Consider the following 27,206-nt stretch of genomic DNA (forward strand, 5'->3'; position numbering starts at 1 on the left):
TCAAGATTTGGTCAAGGTAAATGTTAATAAAATATAAATTCATTTTATTGCTATTGTAATTTAACTATGTACATAAATGTCCATATATATCCTAGGATTGCATATGGTGAGGGTGGAGTCAAGCTCAAAGTCTCTCAAAGTAGTATATTGAAAACTTATATATAATTTATACTTTGAAAACAAATCGATACATTGAAGCAAAACTTGATACATGGATTCATTTTATCCTGAGATTTCACGTGGAATTTGTGTCAACAAATTCAAATTTCATGTGGCTATAAATGGAAAAATGGATTTGCTTAAGATCACGAGAACGACTTTAGTTATTATGGTGAAATAATATGTTTTATGTACTTCAACTTCATTTGTGTTTGCATATGAGACTCATTGTGTCAATTTCAACAGTCAGTGTCAATGTTAATTTTAGTAAATTAAGAAAATGTGTTTCTGCTTAAAATCCAAGTTTATATGTATTTGACATATTTTTAATTAGTTTAATCTAAATACCTCCAAAGCGTAAGTAGCCTACCTAACGTATATTCACAATAAGATTTAAATAATAACCATGACACTTAGACAAGAACAAGAAAAGACGAGTTCGCTGTCTTTCGACATACTGTTTATTGTTGATAAAACAAGGTTTTGGTAATATAACTATCTCTGCCGATGTTCCATTATGCATGTACTTTACTGCATGGTAAAGACTATCGTGTTCTGAAACAAAAAGATAAGTCCATCCTCAAAATGCGCAGAAGTGCGCGAACTCGATTTATCTTTACGACTGTCATGTCATAGGAAGCTGTTTCATCTACGCATTTTGCAGTTTAATAAACAAACTTGCAAAGTTGCTTACGCATTTTCTTTACATTATGCGACAGAAAATAATGTTTTGTCATTCGATATCAAATAATAGAAAGTATTTTATAAACGGTATGCAAATGTAGCACCATTAGTTTCGTTAACATCTCTGCATACTTCCATTAATGGCTAAACAAATTGCATATTTTCACATTTGGTTAGAACCAAAGACTTAATTACTAGTATGGTATGAGCATGCGATGTTTCCAATTATCAGACGCAATTATGAGCAATAGTATCTGGGCAACACTCGGTCTATTGGGAGAGACTTTGGGATTATTTTACCATACTTGCCCACGTACGAACCGGAAATAAGTTGCTTAAAACCATAAATATGTCTAATAATATAATATTACACTTTGTGTTGATAATAAAACGAAGGCCGTCAAATTTAAGTCACTATGATCGAAATTGTTGCTGCTTTTCTAAATAATGACAGCGACATATTGGTTTGGAAAATGGTCTGTCTACACCGATAAAAACGTTGTTGTTTTTTTTCTTTCAATGCTTTCTGCATACGATTGTGTTTGTTAATGTTATTAATGTTGGACTTTTGAATGTTTGTATTGTTTAAACGTGACATATCATGCCCAGCACAAAGTAGCCATGACATTCAGTACGCAGATGTCATTTCATAACTACGTATACTATTTTACTTGTATTTAATTGTTTTGTTCAATACTATAGGTGTTAAAACCGTTACTGTCATCTCTTACCAACCGTGTTTGTCATATCTAAACGGTTATACACATTAACATTCTGACATTTGTATTCAATGAAACAGAAATATGTTGAGAGAAACGTGCGCCTTCAGGCGAAACATTGTGTGTCCATTTTGCAGGCTCATGTAGTAGTTATATTGGCTAGGAAATAGTCGCATGGGAGAGCCGTAAGGCCTTTGTAACACTTGTCAACGACGCATTTACAAGAAAAGTTGTCATTTATCATTAAGAACTAATCGTCTTCAGTATAGTATCACTTAACGTTATTGATTGAAACAAATAGCGATTGAAGCTTACAAATTGTGTAATAATTGACGATGTCAATTAGATAAAATTCATATATTAATGAATGGGAGTGGCGTGTGCGGGAACATCAATTACAGTGATACAACTTAAAACATAAAATAAATTACGCTAGCCATGGCTTGTTGTTCAGCGATTGCTGATTGTCTTATTATGCAATAAGATATATATTGGAATGATTAACAAAATATGTTTTACTATGAAATTCTTCGTGGTCGTAAAGTAATTCAGCAAAAAAAACACAAACAAACTACACCTGTTCACTCACTATGTTTTTCGTTTCGCCATTTATACCGTGTTCGCATGCGTACCGAATATAACAATGTCCGATTTAGACTTTAAGAGTAAAATACCAACGGCATGGTTGGATATATGACTTTCTATATCTAGGGCATCTTGTGCATTATCGAATGTACATGCTTATGACTCGAATAGAAAACATTATATAATATCAATATATACTTTAATATTATAATATATTTCTTGTGACGTGCACCTTTGCAAAACCGGACCACACTGTATTAACTATTGGATAATATGTTTATAATTGTATTTCTACAAGTTATGCGTGTTTGCAAACTACAACATTATGCAATCATCTAATGCGATGAAACCGACCGGAGTACCAGAGTCATATATTTATGTGTTAATACTATAATCTGAGAGACGTGTTTATTGATCTTGAGTTATATGCGCGCACAAAATGTTGCATATAAGACAAAGGCCAATAACAAATTTGACAGAACTATACTTATGAATATTCCCACGTCGTATCTAGAGTTTTTCTATATAATTTAAGTTAATATAATTACATCCCGATAGCGGAACCATTGTCGGGGATTGTTAACATCGATTGTGAGTAAGAAACATAAAGCATCAAGGTCCGACTAAAACATCGACAATCAAAAACAAGAACTGGGAAATTGACAATTTTCTGTATATTTATTGCTAATTTGATGTTTTAACATTTACAGATTTACCTTATTACTTTGTTTACTTTAAACTCATACGTCCACTAAATACATGTACACGCTCATTCAAAGCTTGCATCTACCAAGGCTTATTTGTTTAAGCTTATTAATCAGTTTTTGCTCACCAGGTTTAACGCTGACGCATCATAACTGCACTGTTTTTTCTGACTTACATTATGTCTAGTAAATTATATATTCTTCCTCATATGTATTCATGTAAAATACCAGGCACATTTTGATTTTACGAGCACAAATCAACGATAGAATAGAATCGCTGTTATTCACTAAATGTATTTGTTCCATAATTGTTATGGCGATTGTGTTTCCACCTTCAAGATTTTTTAAACGCTATAATCTTCGGCCTAATGCATGTTTATAACTATTTTGTCAGAACAAACGTGTCTTCGCAATCCTTCCGCAACGCGTAAAATAATTGAGTATTTAATTACGGCCGATCATTTGTCGTTTCGACCTTAAGGAATATATATATTTCAGAATGTAATTGTTTTCCGTAATATAATATTGTAGACAAATATCATACGCAAGTTGTTTAAGGGTTCTCTTGCACCAATATGTATTTACGTATCATATAACATGTAACTAAATTAGATAGCTCAAATGTGTAGTGACGCAGATCTTATAGTAAAAAATTATTAAGGTATACCTTATAAATTTGTATAGAACTAATGTACAAGATGAGTATTGATGCAAAGCATCAAAGACCGTCGGGAATTTCAGTGTAAAAGGCACTCAATGAAGTTACATGGAACGATTTTTTTCTACTGTAAATATTAATATATTGGCCGATTATTTTAAACAAAATAGAAAAAGACACTGGTATAATCATTATCTATGATTGTGTGTTATAACCCCCAAATAACCATTATTAATGATGTTGTGTTATAACCCTCAAATAACCATTATCTATGATTTTGTGTTGTAACTACCAAATATTTCATAGTTCATTTTATTTACATTGGTTTCCTTTTTTACTGGTATCCATGTCCAGTTTTTATTAATGGAACAGAACTGTGTAGGTTTCACAAAATCTGCTTCATCTTGTAAGCGTAATTTCATATTTTTCCCAACTTCAAGGGGAGATGATTCTGAACTTATTCTTACGTTGCTCATTTACGATAGGGGTTGAGTACTCATTGATATGAAAACACTGTACAAGTTTGAAAAAAAATGAATGAAAACTGTAAATTGTATAAAGAAGCTGCATTTCACAATACTTAGAAATTCAGTAAAAGATCATTATAGATTTATTGCTCCTATTCATCATTTTCAATAGGGTTTGAGTTATACTGATATAAAAACACTTAACAAGTTTGGAAAGATTCAGTCGAAAGTTGTGAAATCTTTTAAACAAGTGGAAATTGTTAACTTTGTTAAATTTAATAGAAAAAAACTGGACTTATTGTTCCGATGTTTCTCGTTTTACATGTGGTAAAAATGGTCATTGATATGAAGACACTTTAAGTTTGGAAAGAATCTGATGAAAAATGTTGACATAATCACCTCACCATGCAGTTTTTCACTTTTATTTTTAAATTCAAAGAGACATAATTCTAGACCTATGGTCCGATTTTGCTCATATAGAGTTTGGGTTAGGTCCCCATTGATAAAAAATCTGTGAAAGTTTGGGAACAATCGGATGAAAATTTTAGACTTCGAACAAGGATTTCAAAATTTCTCAAATTCTAAGGAAAATAACTATGGACGTAATGGTCGGATAATGCTAAAGGACCCATACCACCTGGATAGTAATACGTGTCGCACTTCGCGCTCTAGATGTGGTTCTTAAACAATCTGAGGAGTGCTTGACTCTAGGGAAACGGGTTGCTGGGACACAGCTCCTCCTTGATAAGCGGCTGCTTCCTTTATCGCAACTCATTGGTGCAATTAAAAATACGTGTCGCGCTTCGCGCTCTATATGTGTTAGGGATAGGCCTATGATAGACATCCATAAAAATACATGGATAATAGATGTGTTGTTTGCATTTATTTGTTAATATAAAAACACGTGTATTTTTTATAAGATATTCAAGTGATGAAAGAAATTTTAATTAACGTTGTCACCACGTTGCATCCATTAATTTTAATAAAAATGTCCAATTGTAGTAAAATGGATTTTAAAATGTCTACATAAAATAAAGCTTTATTATATTTATTAACCTGACTGAAAAAATTGTCAGCAACCGAACTGTTCCGTTCGTGCCGGAACCCGGGATTGAACCGGGGGCCTTTCGATGACTGTTGCGTAAACAACTTTAGTCTAACGCTCTCCCAACTGAGCTATTCCGGCTGACATTCACTTATGTACTGCTATTTGGTGAAGTTGTGTATAGCGATCATTAATATATGTCTATTTATAAACTAATACATTGTACGTTTTCGTACCACTACGCCTTCCAATAAACTTGCTTGCGCAATAGGTCGTCAAATATCGTACTACATTGATTCTCCACTAAATAAGCAAATTAGAAAAACCACAAAATAAATATATTTTGATTATGTTTTGTTCTCATACAAAACATCATTTGTTTTTATACAAAACCAGAAAGTTTCGCGTATTTGCACAGTCCCTGTGAATTTTCCCCTGTGATCAGTTGTGGGTCAGTTATTAATTAAAACAAATAGCTTTGTATTATTTGCATTAAATGTTGTAATAAATGTAATAGGCACAAATGCAGTACTTATTTTCACTAATTTACACAAAAAATCACCACTATGCAAGATATTCTTAAAACAAAAATATATACATTGATCCGTAAAATAACTTCTGCTCCCATAAGCGAAAAAAATGCATTACATACTAGTCGCCGCACTCCAGGGCGACGCAAATGACCTGTTTATTATACCTCTTCTTTTTGCTCTGTAAGAACATATGGGTTTAAAATAATAATATATATGTTTTGTAAAAAATGCAAGGCGATGCATGCTTTCGGTTAAAACACGGAAACCGGTCTTTTACCTCTCACAGAACATCCGGTCGTGGTTTAAGAAATCTTCATCACCTGTTACAGATCATTGAAGTCGCAAGCACTAAACACATCTAAATGACATGTTAATTGTGTTGTTTTATATTATTCGAAAGCAAATTTTATATTTCGCTGACCGCGGTATCCACGTAATCAAAACAAAGACCGAACAACTGTAAGTCTGTTTACCATGTTTGTACCATGTTTTAGTCAACAGAGTCCTCTTGAACGATCAACGTTTGGCTCTTTTATTGAGATTCATGGCTGTGTCGACATTTCACTGCCGAACAATTATTTTCTTAGTATGCCTGCGTCAAGGCAAATTTGATACTCTCAGAAGAGCCATAGCTTACCGAGTTCATTCTAATCTTCCAAAGAGAACATGCAGAAGCTTACAAAATACAAAAAAAAAACCGGAAAGGCTTGAAAATACGTCATTTTGTAATAATACCTATTGTGAATTGAATTTATTGTAAACTTTTCTGCTTATAAGTTACTTCTTGGTGCATGCACCCGTATTTCCCTATTTGCATATGTAATATTAATTGTCGTGGAAGAAAACATTAGGATTGTGTTGCCATTCTTGCACACTTACCTTCCATTATATTTATTCTATAAATAGTCCTTATGTAAATCATAATTCTTCAAATGATATATTATGTACCAGTTGGCAATAATTAAGGGAAAGCATTTGAATCGAGTTACATTTTATAATAACAAATGATTAGATTCCATTTATACATTTATGTGTATGTTGATAGTGTTTGAGAAGAACGTTTTATCAAACTGTCTTAAATATTATATTATTCAACTGTGCCAAGAATAAAGTAAAAATGATTTGCAAATATAAGATAAGAGAATGTGAACAATCACGTAATATCATGTTGGAACATGTATAAGCATAACTTGTTTACCACAGCTTCTGTTAATATGTTTTAACATATTTATATTGATAACATTGATGCAATGCTCCAAAGATTAGAAGGGATTAATTGTGCGTGAAAACATCGATTTAAAGCCGGCCGAGTTGATGTTGGTAAATTTTCCCATTTTTGTTATGTGTCGCAAAAAAGTGATTATGAGTCAAAATGTGATGGTATTTACGTCAAATGTGCAAAAAATATGTTCAAAATCGGTCAAGAAAAGCGCAAATTCAGTACAAAGATAGGGCTTTTCTATTCCCGTCCATGGACAGAAATTATCTAAATCTAAACACGCGCGGGTGACATGTAAAACCGCGTGAAAAAAATAAATGCACAGACTCGGAGCACAGGTATTGGGCGCGTGGCCAAGTCACTAAAACATTATCAATATATCATAAAACAACATTTTTCTTCATTTTGACAAAAACAAAATTCTGATATAATATATACGTGATTTCCACTTCCGCGCTTAAAAAAAAAAAACAACACAAAAACTACTAAATCACTAATTTGTCTTTTGTCCGTGTACGATGATCCGTCCTTCACCTTACGCGATTTATCCAACTATTGGTGCCGCGCCTCAGAGTTACCGAATATCCGTAACCAAGAACAATATTTACCTTGAGCGTCTGATCGACATGGAGCTGGACTCGAAAATGCCGATAAACAATTCCGATTTACGATTTACAACAATTTCGATGTTATTACGCAAACAAAAGGACAAATCTGTGTTGTAAGTTGATAAACTCGTATGTGTTGATTGTACTTATATGGATTATGGTCCATATCTGGGATATTTTGATAGTTTTACTCTTGTAAAAATCGACACTGAACGTTCGGTCAGACGAGAGCCGACCTGGAATTTCGAGTTCGAGAAGTGTTTTCTTGTAGTTTATGTTGGCAAGTAGCCGTTCATGGTCATTTTTCGTCACGAGGCAACCTTTCCCAACAAAATGGTACGTAGTTTACGAAAATCAACCGCCATTTAAGCACTTTATGGCTTAAACATGTTGATGTAGGTGATTTTTCTGTGACAAGAGGTACCTACGTTATATATATATATAAGCGCGGAAGTGGAAATCCCGTGAAATTGGCGTTCACGTGACCCAACGCGTGTATATGTCACATGTTAATATTAGTCTTGAGGATTCCGTTATGTACATGATTAGGTTTCGTATTTTTGATGCTTTTGGAATCAATTCTGGTCAATTGACAAAACCTAATTGTAGTGAGAAATATCAACTCGGCCGGCTTTGAAGTCAATATAATACTTAAAAATGAGGCAAAAAACCCGAAATCGTTCACTCTAAAATTTAAAAAAATATAGTCTTTTTATATTGACGTAGCTTTTCGAGATTTTTGAACGGTATCCATTTGTTTTAATATGCAATGGCATACATATAATATCCAATAATCATTGTATACATTTCTCTTGTATAATGTGTAAACTGCGCATTTACAATAATATTTGGTTTTCGTCTTTCCGAGGAGCGTACGCGATATTCAACTAAATTTAACAATTGGTTGACTATTATGTATTTTATAACGTATTTGTTTGTTTTAAGAATTATCTAACGCATCGATATACTTCAATACATTAATTAACATGTTATCATCAAATACACAGAAATTACTCATTTAAAAGCTTGAGTTTGGCCTAATCGATACACAGATATGGTGTCACATTTCATTAAATAATACACCGAAAAATGTGTTCATGTAAGACAAAAATAAATGTTTAAAAATTAAATTGTGAAAGTGTTTCTGCCGGTGATCTGGTTTTGTTTTTTAAACATGTGGAAGTGGTGACTTGGCTTGGTATATTCGAATATTAATCAACTAAATAAGTCAATAATATATTTAAACACCCCTAATCACCCCCACCCCGCAACGAACAATATTACATGACATGAACTTGGTAAGACTAAGCAATAATTCAAGTTTTGAATTATCAGTTCAATTATCCAACAATCTGAAAAGAAAAGTTTGTATGGGATGAACAAATTATAAATGTGGTAATTTTCAAGAATAAAATAAATCCGGGTCATAGATCTTATAAAATTGTTTGTGTGTATTATGATTTATCTGTTTCTTCTTAGTTTTCGGATGATATCGGTGTAGATTGTCTCACTGGTGTGCGTGTGCACGAGGCAGATATCACACGGAGGTTATCAAACTTAATCAAAGTTTTAAATTGTTTTATATTGTAATTGCTGCAAACAGTCCTTGTTACCTGGGTTGTTTTAGTGTGGGTTTTGATAAGGGAATACTCGTTTTACTCACAACTTAAGTTTTGAGTATATTTATTTCTTTTCAAATAAAATGCCTCCCAAAATCCATCGTTAACTAAATATCATCGTCTAGTTGCTTGCGTTTTACATTTTAGTTACACGGCAAATGCGTACCATGTATGACCGAAAGAAAAACAATATTGTGATATTGAAAAAGAAACATGCTGTGAAATTCGCATTATTTCCGGTGTTATTGCTTCTAAAACAATTAACTGTTTGGCTTCATTTTACGAACGAACGCATACAGCATTGAAAAATAATTAAACGTGGGTTTTTATTGTTTAGATTGTCGAAACTTTGTAAGAGCCGAGACCTTTAATAGATTTGAATGTGTACCTGTTATTGACAGCTTCATTGCAAGTGGTCATACACGCACTTATAAAGGTCAGCAACACAATGCAACTGCAACCGAATGATACAGCTGAGAAAAATAAACGAATAAACAATCGACTCACATAAGGTATTTCAAATAAACCGCAATACATTGTAATTTAAATTGAGTTGAATCGAAATAGGTACAAAATCATTATTTAATGTAATAACATTTAATTATACAATGACGTGATGTTCAACTAAGCGAGGAAATAAAAGCCACTCAGGGTGCAGGATTTGGGGGTTCCACCTTTCAACATTTAAAGATTTAATCACGACGGTAAGTGGCTTCATTTCAAATAACGTTTTAAAACAAGTTTTCTTATGAATTTCAACTAGTGCATAAAAGACAGATGTGTAGGCCGCTCATGCCTATGTGACATACATCGGAATTACTTTATTTAAACGGAGATTATACGATTTTTCTTTGTGTTAAATTGTAATGTATTGATACAAATATGTTACAATAACACAAAATAGGCAAGAAATAACTGTACATTGAAGACGAATTTCATAAAATGCAGCAAAGACAAATATATGCACTACGAGCCGATTGTGACGAAAATATTTCTTACATATTTTCCTACAATAACCGGAGCAATCGTCTTTTTATTAGGATTGGAGTTAGTGTTCGAGTGTCGAATGAATAGATAACGTTGCAGGAAATAAAAATGACCCGTAACATTAAATTTAGATTCACATCGTGCATGCATGATATACATGCTGGCGAATTCGACTGTACAGACATTTTCGATTTCAGAATTAAATATCTGGCCTATTTCGCATTTTCGAAAATGTTCTTCTTAACTTTTATTTTAATTTAAATTGAAATATATGTATAATAAGTGTTTTTTACACATTATATATAAATTCATAAATATTTGATGAAATCGTATAATCTCCCTTTAATAAGCGTGTCATTGTACACGGTTACGTTTTACGTAACGAGAAATTTTGTCAACGATTTCAGACGTAATCAAAGATTTATTCGTATACCTCAAGATATCGGCACAAACTGCAAGAAAAACTTTCTTTTATGCACTATAGATTTTTGTCAATGTATTTCAATAACACTAGATATTTGAAAAATAAAAGTGTTAACGGTGTGATTGCATTCTGTCCAGCTCGTGTGTAAACCCATGAAAACCCCGTTGATTCTGCACCCTGCGCTCAATACACTGAATTTGATACGAGTTAATGCGCTTACTTTTCAAAGCGTTCAAAATGTTAAGATATGCCAATAAATGCATAGAATAATTCATTTGTATATAAAGGTGTCGGAATAAGATATTATATTGTAGGAAATATACAACAGTTGAACACAATTTAGATGGGCATCAGTTGTGAATGTCCCAATGGAAGTGGAATCTGTACGTCCTGACGCGCGTCAGCGCATACGTCTGAACGCTTGACTGCGACTGGTATTGGCTCACTTATTGCAATTGAGTCTTTTTATATTCTTAAGTTAACTTAGTGGATGAGCCTCTGCCCAAACCTCTGTAGTTGAAATATAATTGTCTGTGACAGATTTCTAATAAAATAATACATAAGGGTCCATAAAACATGTACATTTGTTATGAAGGAAACAGGTACAACGCTATAATAAAAGCCATAAAAATAAGTTTAGTTTGCTCATTTATTCACCATCCACCCATTATGCTAAATATCGATACGTGAGAAAATTGACTGAAGGAATTTCCAATACACACAAGCGATGGCATCTGCAAAAGAAAAAGTATTTGATATTTCCAAATAAGATGGCTGAAAATTGCCGGTATCAAATGCAATCCTTTAAAACTTCTTGTTGCAATTATGCCTATTTTAAATTATCTGATAATTTTTAATATTGTTATGGTGATTAGTTTTTAAAAAGACTTATGGATTCTGTTACTTAGATATGCTATGCACAATATGAGGGATATCTGAAATAATACATATTCTTTTGAATGTGAAGTGTGTTTCATTTTTACTTTAAACAACACATTTGTCTTTCGGCACAAAAATACCTTCTTAAAAGTCTTTTGGATTAAGTGACGAACATTTAAACAGAAATAAATACATGAATCAATCGGATTATACAAAGGTGAGTTTAACAGAGTTTAGCACAGATTTGCAGATTTTATATTTATTATAGAAATCCAAGCCTACCGATCAATACATCATTTATAAAACAAACCAGTTATTATATGTATGAGTGAGTTTATTATTGTGGTAACATAATTGTTAATACATTTTTATTAAAACATCTTGCTGAATGAGTACGCTTAAGGATATATGAAATAGCACACATACGGTTTAAAGTTAAGTGTGTTTCATTTTTCCATAAAACAACACATTTGTCTTTCGGCTCAAAAATACCTTCCTAAAAGTCTTTTGGATTAAGTGACGACCATTTTAAACAGAAATAAATACATGCATCAATTGGATTATTCAAAGGTGAGTTTAACACAGATTTTCTGATATAATGTTTATAATAGAAATCAAATTCTACCGATCTACATCATTTATAAAACAAAAAAAATAATTAATCCTCTTATTAAGTACACTTTTATAACATTTTTATTAAAACATCTTGCTGAATGAGTACGCTTTTTTACACATTCGCAAAACTATATATAAGTAGTGTGGCTTTTTAAACGAAGCTATACAGATCTCTGATAAATATAATTAATATTTCATAAAAGGTAACACGACTCAATTCTGTAAGTTATTATCATAATCTTAGCTTAAAGTAAGGTCTAATTACTGTTACCCATTTGTATTATTAATTGTAAATCATTTTTTTTAAATAATATACTAATACAAATATTTAGCACTTTCTATACTTACATGTACTTGACAATATACTGTAATTTCTAAATCGTTAATAATTCAACTAAGAAACACGCACCGCAACTAAACATCAGTTGATGTGTCAAAGTAATTAACATGTGCAATTGGTATAGAAACATGTCAAAATTAGTATCGTTTTCTTTTATACAAAAATAAACCGAAGTTTAATAAACGTTATTATAAAAGCAATTTCAATTTCTTATACAACATCTGTACATCTTTGGCCGCTCGTCCCCACTGATCACAGATTTATTCTAGAAAACGTATTTCAGCAATCTCGGCTCATTTAGTCACTAAATTGAATATCGAGCGATAATTTGCCTTATCGTCCTTGAGGGCACCATTTATAGACATATATATTGGTCTAGAAGGGCTCAAGGGTAGGTTCCGTTATTTCTGTTGAATGCATGGATACATCTTGAAAGCATCGGCATTGCTGTTTTTGTTATATTTTATTCGTGTGCATTACATACTTTCCAGTTTAGCTAACTCACAATTACATTATGGTTTGTAAGCAGCACGCATTTTAACCAATGAGTTTACCATCATAAAATGATTTCATATAAACAAAAAGGCGGCACATGCATGGCGTCAGCAAAACAAAAACATATTATACTTGTTAAGTCATATAATAAGGAACAGAAAAAAATGTAATATCAAATCAAAAACAGCAGAGTTAAAAAAGTATTATTTGAACGTTATTCTTGTTTATGGTAATTAACTTATTCAAAAAATAGGCTTCTTTTAAAAATGCAACTGTCAAACAAAGTTGAACACATTTTGTTTCCTCCACAATATGTCTGGTTATATCAGGGTTCTCCATTTCATTAAACTAAAGCGATATTTGACATTTAAGGGCATAACTGTTTCACATAAAACAAGAATATTATATGACCCTGTACAGTATACAGTAGACTACACAAGTGTGTTGCGATGATAATGTAGGAACCGTTTTAAATTCTAAAATAAAACTATTTATTTAACTACAATTAGAAAACAAATACAATAAAGAAAACACCATGTTGCATTTATTGTAATATTTCAAACGCATGCGTTTGTGTCCTGGTCCTTAATGTCTTTACTTTAAGTATATATCAACACCACTATTAACAACAACATGATGGTGGCGTTGAATTTACAGCCTCCCGGAAGAGAAGTTAAACGGAAAATGTAAATGTTGCTTCCTACTGAAGAACATGATTGCAACATGGAGTTAACATATATATGACAGAAAACATCTTAGTATTTAGCGAACTTAAAGCCGGTCTTCATGATGTTATGTTTTCTTTGTATAGTATTGATACAATGATACATTAAAATTTGAAATGCTGCACTCAATATGCCAAAGCATGGCGAGTAAAAGCATATCTTTGCATTGGTTGCATGAAATTTGTGTTCATAACGACACAAGTTACACACCCCGTTTATTAACAGTTTCAATGTGATACAAAATATTATTAAAAAAGATGCTTTCACAATCAAATACAGTCTGTTCGCTCACCTCAATATTTCAAGTCATCAAAACTTGTAAATGTTTGTTTTATTTAATAATATACATACACAATACAAAATATGACTAGTAAACGTTTTACTTGAGTTATAAGTAGGTGCAATATATATTTGTACTATATACATATTTTAGTATATTCTTCTTTAAAAATGCAAATAAGCATTTAGCTAATTTATGGGGTGATCATAAATCGTATCCACAGAATACGCTTTGAAATAAAATTATTGTATACTTATAAATATATCTAGTATAATCCTTTGTATATACCTTCGATATAAAGTATTGTTTTTTAAAGTCTGAAATGCAGAAGATCAGATCAAACTTGATTACTTAACAGTGCATTTGCATTTTCTGTATCAAGCAGACGAAAACGGACTTTTAGGTGAATTCACTAATTTACACATTTTAATAAAGTCATCGTAGTTAATTATAATGTTACGTTTATGTTACGAATGTATGCATCATTTGTCTCGTTGAAGACTTGTTACTTGTTTTAAGTCGAAAACATTACATAGTTTGTGAAATAGTTCATGGTTGTAGTGCTGTATCGCCATCGCCCTGGTTGAGGTCTTTAAAAAAAATATTTTAACCAGACCGTCACACAGCTAAAACGATACAATATATCTGAACACCACAATTATTAAATATGTTGTATATAAGGTCGCACGAGGTTAAGGGTAAAGTCTTCTAAATGGATATAAGGGAAATCCGCCTAAAACTAAAACACAGAAACTTTCGTAGATGCTTACTTTAAAGCCTCATAGTATAAATTAGCAAACTTCCACATCCTTTATAATAATGCCGTATTTACTGTTATATTCATAGCAAACACAAAGAAAATGCCTACTGCGCATGTGTTAATTAGCCTATAGCTCAAGGAATTACATCATAGACAACAGCGACCCATATCTGAATGACCTACATACCGAAATCTGATTAGTTTTGCCTTTGTGTACTTTTTTATAACACATAAATCTCGATGCTTAACATGGGACAAAATGTTAATCAATAAAAAGACTTATAATTCTTGAATATTAAATGTAACATGACAACATGCACTTTATTTGTGATTATTAAGTGTTTATACGTACACGTACTGGTTCTTAGTTGATATACGAAGTTTTGAATGTATCGAGAACTACACGTTTCGCATACAGATCTTCACAGGTGAATTTTTGATTGATTTTAAGCAATGACTGCCACGGAAAAAATAATTATAAATGATTAGTTAAATACAAACATTAACAATCGAATTTACGACAACATATTGAGACCAATTTCGACTGCATCAAAATGATAATTTAATAAAATACATTTTTATACCGTTTTTGTTGAGATTCTTGTCATGATGGAAATCAGTTTTGTGTCAAAGATAAACTGTAAACTCATGACAACACCAGTTTCCTTTAATTTTTCATTTTTAGAGTACCAGAAATATCAAAACGTTAACTTAAGGTAATGTATTGAATGTTTGGTAAGTAATTAGCAAATAAAATAATAAATTCAAATGTACTTCCATTAATCTTATGTGTTTACTGGATTACTTTGTATATGCATCCTCGTCTTATTTGGTATCTTTATTGAACTTAATTGAACTTTTAATTTGAAACTTAAACTAACTTTGAACCACAAGTAACTTTGGTGCTGTGGAAAATGTATTACAATGAAGTCATTTTAATTTACATAAGACCGCTATAAACCCAAATTCTTTAATCGACCGTTCCAATGCGATGACCATAATTTTATGCAGTTGTGTGTTTGTGCTGTATTTGTTCGTCGTACATATGTTTGTGCTATACTGTTAGGTATTTAGTAACTTGCCATATAAGTCAAGGTAAAAGACAATGATATTATTCTTAGAAACGCTTCAGTCTATTTAAGAACTCATAATTTCGGAATGCGAACTTTATTTTCCCATTTCTAATGTTTCATTGTAAAAATGTTTCCCTGTACTATGTTAGGTAGAACTAACGCCATGTTAAAGCACCTAACCTTGACAAAGTCCGTTTTCATGGACACAGATTGTAACAGACACTTCCTCCTTTAGTATTTTTTAACATTCCAATCAATTGTGTTAACCTATTATTTAATATATTGGAAAGAACATGCGCTGTATTAAATATCCTAAAGATAATATCCATGCTAGCAGTTTCTTTTAACACCTAATAACCAAGTGGCAAAGTAATTTAATTGAAGAGAAAGAAACTATGATAAAACTATGTGTTAGTTTTATCAATTTACGTTTAAATGCATATGCATTAAATTATGATATATGCCCGTCTAAATGCGTCGGAGTCATTAATGTTGGAATTGAGAATGTTTTGTATTGTTCAAACGTAACATAGCATGCTCAGCACAAAGTAGTCATGACCGTCAGTACGCATATGTCATTTCAAAAACTATGCCTACTATCTTAATTGTATTTATTTGTCTTCTTTAATACTATAGGTGTCAAAACCGCTTCTTTCATCTCTTACCAACCGAATGTGTCATCTCTAAACGGTTGCACATAAACATTCTGACATGTTGTATTCAATGAAACAGAATTATCTGGAGAGAAGCGTACGCCTTCATGCGAAACATTGTGTCCATTTTGCAAGCTCATGCAGTAGTTATATTGGCTAGAAATTAGTCGCATGGGAGAGCCGTGAGGCTTATGTAACAATTATCATCGACGCATATACAAGAAAAGTTGTCTTTCATCATTAAGTACCAATCGCCTTAAGTATGCTATCAGTTAACGTTATTGATTAAACCAAATAGCGATTGATGCTTACACGAAGTGTAATAATTGACGACGTCAAATAGATTAAATTCATATATTTATGAATGGGATTGTCGTGTGTGGGAACAACAATTACAGTGATAAAACTTAAAACATAAAATAAATTACGCTCGCCATGGCTTGTTGTTCAGCGATTGCTGATTGTCTAATTATGCAATAAGACATGTATCCGGAATGATAAACAAAATATGTTTTACTATGCAATACTTCTTGGTCGTAAAGTTTTTCAGCAAAAAAACCCACACCTGTCCACTCACTTTGTTTTTCGTTTCGTCATGAATACCGCGTTCGCATGTGTACCGGAAATAAGAATGTCCGATTAAGACTCAAGAGTAAAATACCAATGGCATGCTTGGATACATGACTTTATTTATCTAAGGCGCTTGTTCATTATCGAATTTACATGCTTATGTCTCGAATTGAAAACATTATTTAATATTAATATATATGTTATTACATAATATATTTCTTGTGACGTGCACCTTTGCAAAACCGGACCAGACTGTATTAACTATTTGGGAATATTTCTTTAATTTTATTATTACAAGCAATGCGTGTTTGCCAACTTCAACATTATGCAATCGTCTAATGCGATGAAACCGACCGGAAAACCAGAATCATATATTTACGTGTAAGTACTATATTCCGAGAGACGTGTTTATTGATCTTGAATTATATGCGCGCACAATATGTTTCATATAAGACAAAGGCCAATAACACATTTATAGAATAATACTAATACATATTCCCACGTCATATCTAGATTTTTTGCGATATAATTTAAGTTAATATAATTACATCCCGATAGCGGAACAATTGTCGGGGATTGTTAACATCGATTGTGAGTAAAAAACATAAAGCATCAAGGTCCGACTTTAACATCGACGATCAAAAACAAGAATTTGGAAATCGACATTGTCTGTACATTTATTGCTAATTTGATATTTTAACATTTATATATTTACCATATTTCTTTGTTTACTTTAAACCCATACGCCCACTAAATACATGTACACGCTCATTCAAAGCTTGCATCTACCAAGGCTTAGTTGTTTACCCTTATTTCTCAGTTTTTGCTCACTAGGTTTAACGCTGACGCATCATAACTTTTTTCTGACTTACATTATGTCTAGTAAGAAATACATTCTTCCTCAGATATTTTCATGCAATATACCAGGCACAGTTTGATTTTACGAGGCGATATCCCCGATACAAACATAGTCAAACAAATCAACGATAGACTAGAATAGCTGTCATTCACTAAATGTATTAGATACCATTATTGTTATGGCGATTGTGTTTCCACCTACAAGATTTTTTAAACGTCTTACACCGCTCTACTCTACTCTAGGCATGTTTATAACTCTTTTGTCAGAATAAAAGTGACTTCGCAATCCTTCCGCAACGCGAACAAATAATTGAGTATTTCATTACGGCCGATCATTTGTCGCTTCGACCTTAAGGAATATATATATTTCAGAATGTAATTGCTTTCCTTTATATAACATTGTTGACAAATATCATACGCCAGTTGTTTTAGGGTTCTCTTGCACCAATGTGTTTTTACGTAGCATAAAACATGTAACTAAATTAGATAGCTAAAATGTGTTGTGACGCAGATCTTATAGTAAACAATTATTAAGGTATACCTAATACATATGCATAGAACTTATGTAAGACCTGTTATATTATACCTCTTTTTTTTCTTTTTTTATTGCGTATGTAAACTATAAAATGAATAAGGGAATGGGATTTACCGGAAACTTACCTTTAAGAAAACCAAGAACGGATAACTCATGGTCCATGCATGCTTTTCGGTTAAAACACGAAAACCGGTCTTTTAACTCTTACAGAACATCCGATCGTTGTTGAAGAAATCTTCAACACGTGTTACAGACCTGTCCATTGAATTCGCGTGCACTAAAACACATCTAAACGACCTGTTAATTGTTGTTATTGTTATAGTATTCGAAAGCACATTTTATCTTGCGCTGACCACGGTATCCAAGTAATGAAAACAAAGACCGAACAACTGTAGTTTTTTTACCATGTGTTTACCATGTTTTAGTGCATGTTAATGGAGTCCTCTTGAACGATCAACGTTTTGCTCTTTTATTGAGATTCATGAGTCTGTCGAAATTTCACTGCCGAACATTTATTTTCTTAGTATGCCTGCGTCAAGGCAAATTTGATTATCCTCAAAGAGCCAGAGCTTACCGATGTCATTATAATATTCCAAAGAGAACATGCAGAAGGCTTACAAAATAAAAAAAACAACAACAAAAAAACCGGAAAGGCATGAAAATACGACATTTTGTAATAATACTTTTTGTGAATTGCATTTACTGTAAATTTTCTGCTTATAAGTTACTTCTGGGTGCATGTACCCGTATTTCCCTATTTGCATATGTAATATTAATTGTCATAGAAGAAAACATTAGGATTGTGTTGCCATTTTCGCCCACTTACCTTTCATTATATTTATTCTATAAAAAGTCCTTATGTAAATCACAATTTTTGTAATGATATATAATTTCTCAGTTAGCAATAATTAAAATTAAGGCATTTGAATCGAGTTACATTTTATAATAGCAAATGATTTGAAGCCAGTTATATATTTATGTGTATTTTGATAATGTTTGAGGAGAACGTTTTATAAAACTGTCGTAAATATTATGTTATTCAACTGTGCCAATAATGAAGTAAACATGATTTACGAGAATAAGAGAAGAGAAATTGAACAATCACGTAATATCTTGTTAGAACATGTATAGGCATAACTTGTTTACCACAGTTTCAGTTATTATATTTTAACATATTTGTATTGATAACATTGATGCAATGCTCCATAAAGTAGATTGTAATTCGACGTAGCTTTGCTTTTTCTAGATTTTTAAATGGTACCCATTTTTAAGAATATGCAATGGCATAAATATAATATCCAATAATCTCTTTAAAAATATCTCTTGTGTAATGTGTAAACTTCACATTTACTATAATATTTGGTCTTCGTCTTTCCGAGGAGCTTACGCGAAATTCCATAAAATTGAACAATGGTTGAATATTATGTACTTATTACGCATTTGTTTATTTTAAGAATTATCTAACACATTGATATACTATAACACACTAATTTACATCTCATTATCAAATAAAAAGAGATTGCTCATTTAAAAGCCTGAGGTTGACTGAATCGATAAACAGATATAGTGTCACATTTTATTAAAAAATATACCACAAAATGTGTTCTTGTAAGACGAAAATAGACGTCTCAAAAATAAATTGTGAAATTGTTTCTGCCGGTAATCGGGTTTGGCTTTCTTAAACACGTGGAAGTGGTGACTTTGGCTTGGTATAATCGAATATTTAATCAATTAAAGTAATCAATCATACATTTAAAAAAAAACTTCCCGCCACGAATAATATTACACGCAACGAAATTGGTAAGACTAAGCAATAATTCAAGTATCCTATTTAAAGTTCAATTATTCAAAAATCTGAAAAGCAAAGTTTGCATGGGATGAACAAATTATAGGTGTGGTAATTTCCAAGAATAAAATAAATCCAGGTCATATATCTTATTTAATTATTGGTGTGTAATATGATTTTTAAGTATCTTCTCAGTTGGATGATATCGGTTTAGATTGCCTCATTGGTGTGCGTGTGCATTAGGCAGGCATCACACGGATGTAATCAAACTAAATCAACGTTTTAAATTATGTGTATACTGTATTTGCTGCAATGAACAGTCCTTCTTACCTGGGTTGTTTTAGTGTGTGTTTGATGAGGGAAAATTGGTTTTACTTAGACCTTTAGTTTTGAGTATATTTATTTCTTTTTAAATAAAATGCCTCCCAAAATCAATCGAAAACTCAATATCATCGTCTAGTTGCTTGGGTTGTATTAGTGTGGATTATTTTACTTACAACTTAAGTTTTGAGTATATTAATTTGTTTTTAAACACCATGCCTCCCAAAAAGCAATCGTTAAGTCAATATCATCGTCTAGTTTTTGAGTTTTACACGTTAGTTTCACAGCAAATGCGTACCATGTATGGCCGAAAGAAATACCATATTGTGATATTGAAAAAGAAACATGCTGTGAAATTCGCATTTTTTCCGGTGTTATTGCTGCTCAAACAATTAACTGTTTGGCTTCATTACACGAACGAACGCATACAACATTGAAAAATAATTATACATGTTTTTTTTGTTCAGATTGTCGAAACTGTGTAAGAGACGAGAACTTAAATAGATTTGAACATGTACCTGTTATTGCCAGCTTCATTGCCAGTGGCCATAAACGCACTTATCATGGTCAGCAACACAATGCAACTGCAACCGAATTATACAGCATAGAACAATTAACAAAGTAAAAATCTACTTACGTTATTTCAAATTAAGCGCAATACAGTGTAATCCAAATTAAATTGAATAGAAATGGGACACAAATCTTAATTGGGTTTCATATAATAACATTCAATTATACATGACGTGATATTCAACAAAGCAAGGAAATAAAAGCCACGCAATTCTCTGAATTTGATAAGAGGTTATGCTTTTATTTTTCAAAGCGATCAGAATGTTAAGATATAGCAATATATGTATAGCGTTAATCCAATTTATATATAGGTGTCGGAATAAGATATGATATTGTAAGAACTACAACATGTGAACACAATTCAGATGTGCATCAGTTGTAAATGCCCCAATGGAGTTGGCGTCCGTGCGTCCTGACGCGCGTCAGCGCATACGTCTGAACGCTTGACTGCGACTGGTATTTGCTCACTTATTGCAATTGAGTCTTTTTATATTCTTAAGTTAACTTAGTGGATGAGCCTCTGTCCAAACTTCTGTCGTTGAAACATAATCGTCTGTGACAGATTTCTAATAAAATAATACATAAGGGTCCATAAAACATGTACATTTTTATGAAGGAAACAGGTACAAAGCTATAATATAAGCCATAAAAATAAGTTTAGTTTGCTCATTCATTTACCATCCACCGATTATGCTAAATATCGATACGTGAGGAAATTCCAATAAACACAAGCTATGGCATCTGCAAAAGAAAACGTATTTGATATTTCCCTATACGATTGTTGAACACTTCCGGTATCAAATGCAACCCATTACAACTGAATCTTGCAGTAATGACTCGTTTTAATTATCCGATTATCATTAATAGTATGGTGATAAGTTTTCAAAGGATTACGGGATTCTGTAAATAATATATGGTACGCACCATATGAAGAATATATAAATAATAAAGAATACACGTATGGTTTAAAGTAAAGTATGTTTCATTTTTTCCATAAAACAACACATTTGTCTTTCGGCACAAAAATACATTCCTAAAGACTTTTGGATAAAGTGACGAACATTTAAACAGAAATAAATGCATGCATCAATCGGATTATTCAAAGCTGAGTTTAACATAGTTTAACACATATTCGCAGATTTTATTTTTATAATAGAAATCCAAGCCTACCGATCAATACATTATTTATAAAACACACCAGTATATATATATATTAGTAAGTACAGTTTTGTGGCAACATAATTATTAATACATTTTTATTAAAACATCTTGCTGAATGAGTACGCTTATTTACACATTCGCAAAACTATATATAAATGGTGTTGCTTTTTTTTACAGATCTCTGATAAATATAATTCATATTTTATAAATATTACAGGACTTAATTCTGTAAGTAATTATCATAATGTACCTCTCAAGTAAGTTCTCATTACTTTTACCTATTTGTATTATTGATTGTAAATCAGAATTTTATTAAATAAAATACTAATACAAATATTTAGCACTTTCTATACTTACATGTACTTGACTATATACTGTAATTTCTAAATCGTTAACAATTTAACTAAGAATCACGTACTGCAACTCAACTTCAATTGGTATTTCAAAGTTATTAACATGTGCAATTGATATAGAATCATGTCAAAATTAGTATCGCTGTCTTTTATACACAAATAAACCGAAGTTTAATATACGTTATTATAAAAGCACTTTTATTTTCTTACAATTCATCTTAACATCTTTTGCCGCTCGTTCTAACTGATCACAGATTTATTCTAGAAAACGTATTTCAGCAATTTCGGCTCAATTAGTCACTAAATTTAATATCGAGCGATAATTTGCCTTATCATCCTTGAGGGCACCATTTATAGACATATATTTTGGTCTAGAAGGGCTCAAGGGTAGGTTCCGTTATTTTTGTTGTAGAATGCATGGATACATCTTGAAAGCATTGGAATTACTGTTTTGTTATATTTTATTTGTGTGCATTACATACTTTCCAGTTTATATAACTCATAATTACATTCTGGTTTGTAAGCAGCACGCATTTCAACCAATGGGTTGACCATCATAAAAAGATTTCAAGTTAAAAAAGAAGTCGACACATACATGGCGCTAGGAAAACAAAAACATATTATACTTGTTTAGGTATATAGAAACAGAAAAATGTAATATCAAATGATAAGCAGCAGAGTTAAAAAGTATTTGAACGTTAATCTTGTTTCTGGTAATTAACTAATTCAAACAATAGGCTTCTTGAAAAAATGAAACTGTCAACCAACGTTTAACACATTTCGTTTCCTCCACAATATTTTTTGTTTTATCAGTATTCGCCATTTCATTAAACTAAAACCAAATTTGACATTTAAAGGCATAACTGTTTCATATGAAATAATAATATTATATGACCCTATACAGAATATACACAGACTGCACAAGTGTGTTGCGATGATAACATAAAGCAGGAACCATTTTACATTTTAAAATAAAAGTATTTATTAAACTACAATTATAAAACAAATACAATACAGAAAACACCGTGTTCCATTCATTCTAACGTTTCAAACGCATGCGTTTGGGTCCTGGGTCTTAATGTCTTTAATTGAAGTATATATCAACACCACAATGCACAACAACATGATGGTGGCGTTGAAGTCACGTGACTTTCTGCACAAAAGAGCAAAAGCCTCACAATATTACCGTTCCCCGAAGAGAAGTTAAACGGACAATTAAAATGTTTCGTCTTACTGAAGAACACGATTGCTACACATGGAGTCAACATATATATGATAGTTAACACAATATCTCATTGTTAAGCAAACTTAAATATTAGTAAGCCGGTCTTCATGATGTTATGATTTCTTTGTATAGTGTTGATAAAATTATACATTAAAAATTGAAATGATACACTCGATATGACAAAGCCTGACGATCAAAATCATATATTTTCATTCAATGCATGGAGCTTGTGTAGATAACAACACACGTAATAAAAACAAGAACCCCGTTTACAAACAGTTTCACTTTGATAAAAAGTGTTATATTAAAAGATGTTCTCATAATAAAATACGGTGTGCTCGGTCTTGATAATTAAGCTGACACCTCAATATTTAAAGTCTTCAAAACTTGTAAATGTTTTTGCTTATTTAATAATATAACATACAAAATACAAAATATGACATGCTAACGTTTTACTAGAGTTATATATAGCTGAAATCTATATGTACTATATACATATGTTTAGTATGTCTTCTTTAAAAATGCAATTAAGCATTTAGCTAATCTATGGAGTGATAATGTACTTTGAAAACAGTTATTGTATTTGTATAAATATATCACGTACAATCATGTTATATACCATTCGATATACTGACTGAAGTACTGGTGTTTGTTGAATCTGAAATGCAGAGGATCAGATCAAACATGATAACCTATCAGTGCGTTATCAGTTTCTTTATCAAACAGCTGAAAAACAGACTTTTGGGTGACTTCATTTATTTACACATTTTAATGAAGAAATCGTGACATGTGAATATTCGCCTAGTTTATCATATTGTTACGTGTGTGTTCGGAATGTATGCATCTTTTGTCGCGCTGAAGACTTGTTACTTTTTTTCATCGTAAAAAGTGCACTGTAAATTATATAGTTCGTGGTTGTAGTGCTGTGTCGCACTCGTTGATGTTTGTAAAAATGTTTTAACACAACTCGAACGATACAACATATCTGGACCACAATTATGAAATATTTCGTATATAAGGTCTTTGCTTTCACCAACAGAAGGGGATTACGGCTCATGAATGCAACATTTTTAGGTGTTGAATTAAAGAACGTGTTTAACTTAATGGTTTTGTCAGTTAAATACATTTTAAATTACGCACCATAACATATAAATCGGACTCAAAACATCGACAAAAGAGCGTGTGGATTAAATGAAACTTTTTTTCATTCAATATTAACGAACCTTTCTCATATTTTACACATCCATTTAGTACATCATATATTAGTACAGAAATATAGAATCATTCGTTACTCCAGTAGTAGCCTCCTTTTCTTGCGAAAATAAAATGACCGTTAGTCTGCTGGTAAATAAGATTTTTGCTTGCAAAACAAGATGTTGTTTGTGGAACATGTCTTTGTCTGTTTTTAAAGACCACTGCAGAAGAAAGTGCAAGCTGTTCTACTCGCTCCGGCGTCGGTATATATTTCGGTAAGCTTGTTTCTGTTGAAAGGTTTTTAGAGATTTCTTTCAAATATGTGATAGAGATATAGTTTATTTCAACATACATTAGGCTTCAAGCACATTATTACACACATAATATAACAAAATATATACACAGATGATCAATGACGCACACAATGTTTAATATAACCTAGATCAAGATAATAAATACAACAAATCTGTATAAACTTTATCTTTTTTTGTTTTTTAATGTAAAGCAGATAAATAAATATAAGTACATGTAAAGGAACTATTGATAATATTAGTCGACTCTCAATCTAAAAGCTTTTAACACACAAATGGATAGATTTCGTACACTTTATTCATGGTCTGTCTGTAAGAGGGCAATAAACTTGACCATGTTTTTTGTTCTTCCAATAATATTTATTTATACACTCCTTAAGTAAATAGATAAACATTAGGCTTTCAAGTAAAACATGAAATTGGCTCCTCGATAACGCACAGTGTTTGCAGATTTCTGTTTTAAAACGGTATCTTTTCATGCTTGTGGCATCTCCCTGCTTCCACTTCAAGTATGTGGACAGATACTCTATAAAGAATTAACGCAATTCTCAATTTTGATACATGTACTACATTTAATATTGTTGAAACTTAAAGCTTCTGTTAAGGCTATATTTTTCCTCTGGTCGTGTTTTGCATTTTACGTGGCCATGTTTGCAGATATTAAGTGTTAAGCCATGGAAAAAAATATATTAATATCTCCTTCTTATCTATCCCCTTGAAAAAAAAACATACTTCACTAAATTCTAATCTGTATGGTTATGTATCATGATCATGTAATAACATTTCATAAACGATTGTTATGTAATTAACCTCACCAGATTGTTATATTGTAAACCAATACTACAAAACACAGATCATACGTTTATTTATTAACGGTACACGTCCCAGTTCCCCATAAACGAAATTATTTTGTGTTTGCAACCTCTCACATAACACTTGTTTACAGTATCGTATATGGATTCTTTCAATCTGAACATTATTATTATTTAACCCACTTACTTCATAACCATTCGATAGAAAAGATTTCAATGGTTTTATTAAAAATCTAAAGTCTATTATTCACCGATATATCAGGGAATTTAAATAAATTTTCTTTCCGCTTGTATATTGCTCTAAGAGCCTTTCATGCAAGTGCGTAATATGTTAATGAAAAAGAACCCTAGTGGTAAATGTTATACCTAGGTATGTAAAAATATTAACTATTTCTACAATGAGTCCTTTGTAATAAAACATTAAATATCGTCTATTCTGTCTACCTTTTTTAATCAATATTTTTGGTTTTATTCCCGTCAACACATAGCGTCATTTAAGAACAATTCTGCTTTTAAAATTAAAAAATAAAATTTCAAATAAAAATTGAAATGTAAATTTCGATTATTATGTCCGCATTAAAAAAACAAATCAATATTTTTGTTTTATTCACATTATTACATAGCGTCCTTTAAGTACAATACTGCTCTAAACAATCTAATCCATTTTGTAGTCCAGCTTTCAAATTACTTTTTTTACAAAAATATGTATTCCCTCATTAAAAATAAACAAATAGGTCAAGCTTGGTAAGTCAGGCCAAGCTTGGTAATCCTAGTTTTAAAATTGGCAAATAAGAGGCTAATTTACAGTTAGAAATGTACATACATGTATGTAATACACATTGCTTAAATTATTTCATTAAACGTTAATTATCCCCGAAATTAAACTGACCCCATAGAAAAAGTAAAGAAACTCCCGTTTGAAGAAATTTAGTCACTTTCTTACTTTGAGTTGAACGGTATGCTAGTTTCTCATGAATTAGCGTTACGGATATCATGAACCTTATACAATTAATTCTCAGCATTGAAATGACCCCATTGGCCAAGCAATACAGACAGTTTTTAACTAATAAAACTGTCTAGCAGTAGTCTCATATATATAACCTGCACAATAAATCAGCCCCTCCCTTTTACAACGCGCATGGGATGTTGGGGTCAATGTCACTGTTACTGAACAAATAGAAACACGCGTTCTTCTGTTTTTTTCTCTATAACAAATTGAGTTATTGCAATGTAGAGGCTAACATCAATACTGCACATCTGTACCTAGCTTTAAATTACA

General features: G+C 31.7%; 1 non-coding gene across 1 annotated transcript; it reads right to left on the reverse strand.

Moving 5' to 3' along the window:
• Positions 1-5,072: 5,072 nt before the first annotated feature.
• Trnaf-aaa (transfer RNA phenylalanine (anticodon AAA)) lies at positions 5,073-5,162 on the reverse strand. The gene is given in 2 exon segments: positions 5,073-5,108; positions 5,126-5,162. It is a non-coding gene; the product is annotated as a tRNA-Phe (tRNA).
• Positions 5,163-27,206: the final 22,044 nt, after the last annotated feature.

Source organism: Dreissena polymorpha, chromosome 7 (genome assembly GCF_020536995.1).
Source record: "Dreissena polymorpha isolate Duluth1 chromosome 7, UMN_Dpol_1.0, whole genome shotgun sequence".
In the NCBI taxonomy this organism is placed as follows: domain Eukaryota; kingdom Metazoa; phylum Mollusca; class Bivalvia; order Myida; family Dreissenidae; genus Dreissena; species Dreissena polymorpha.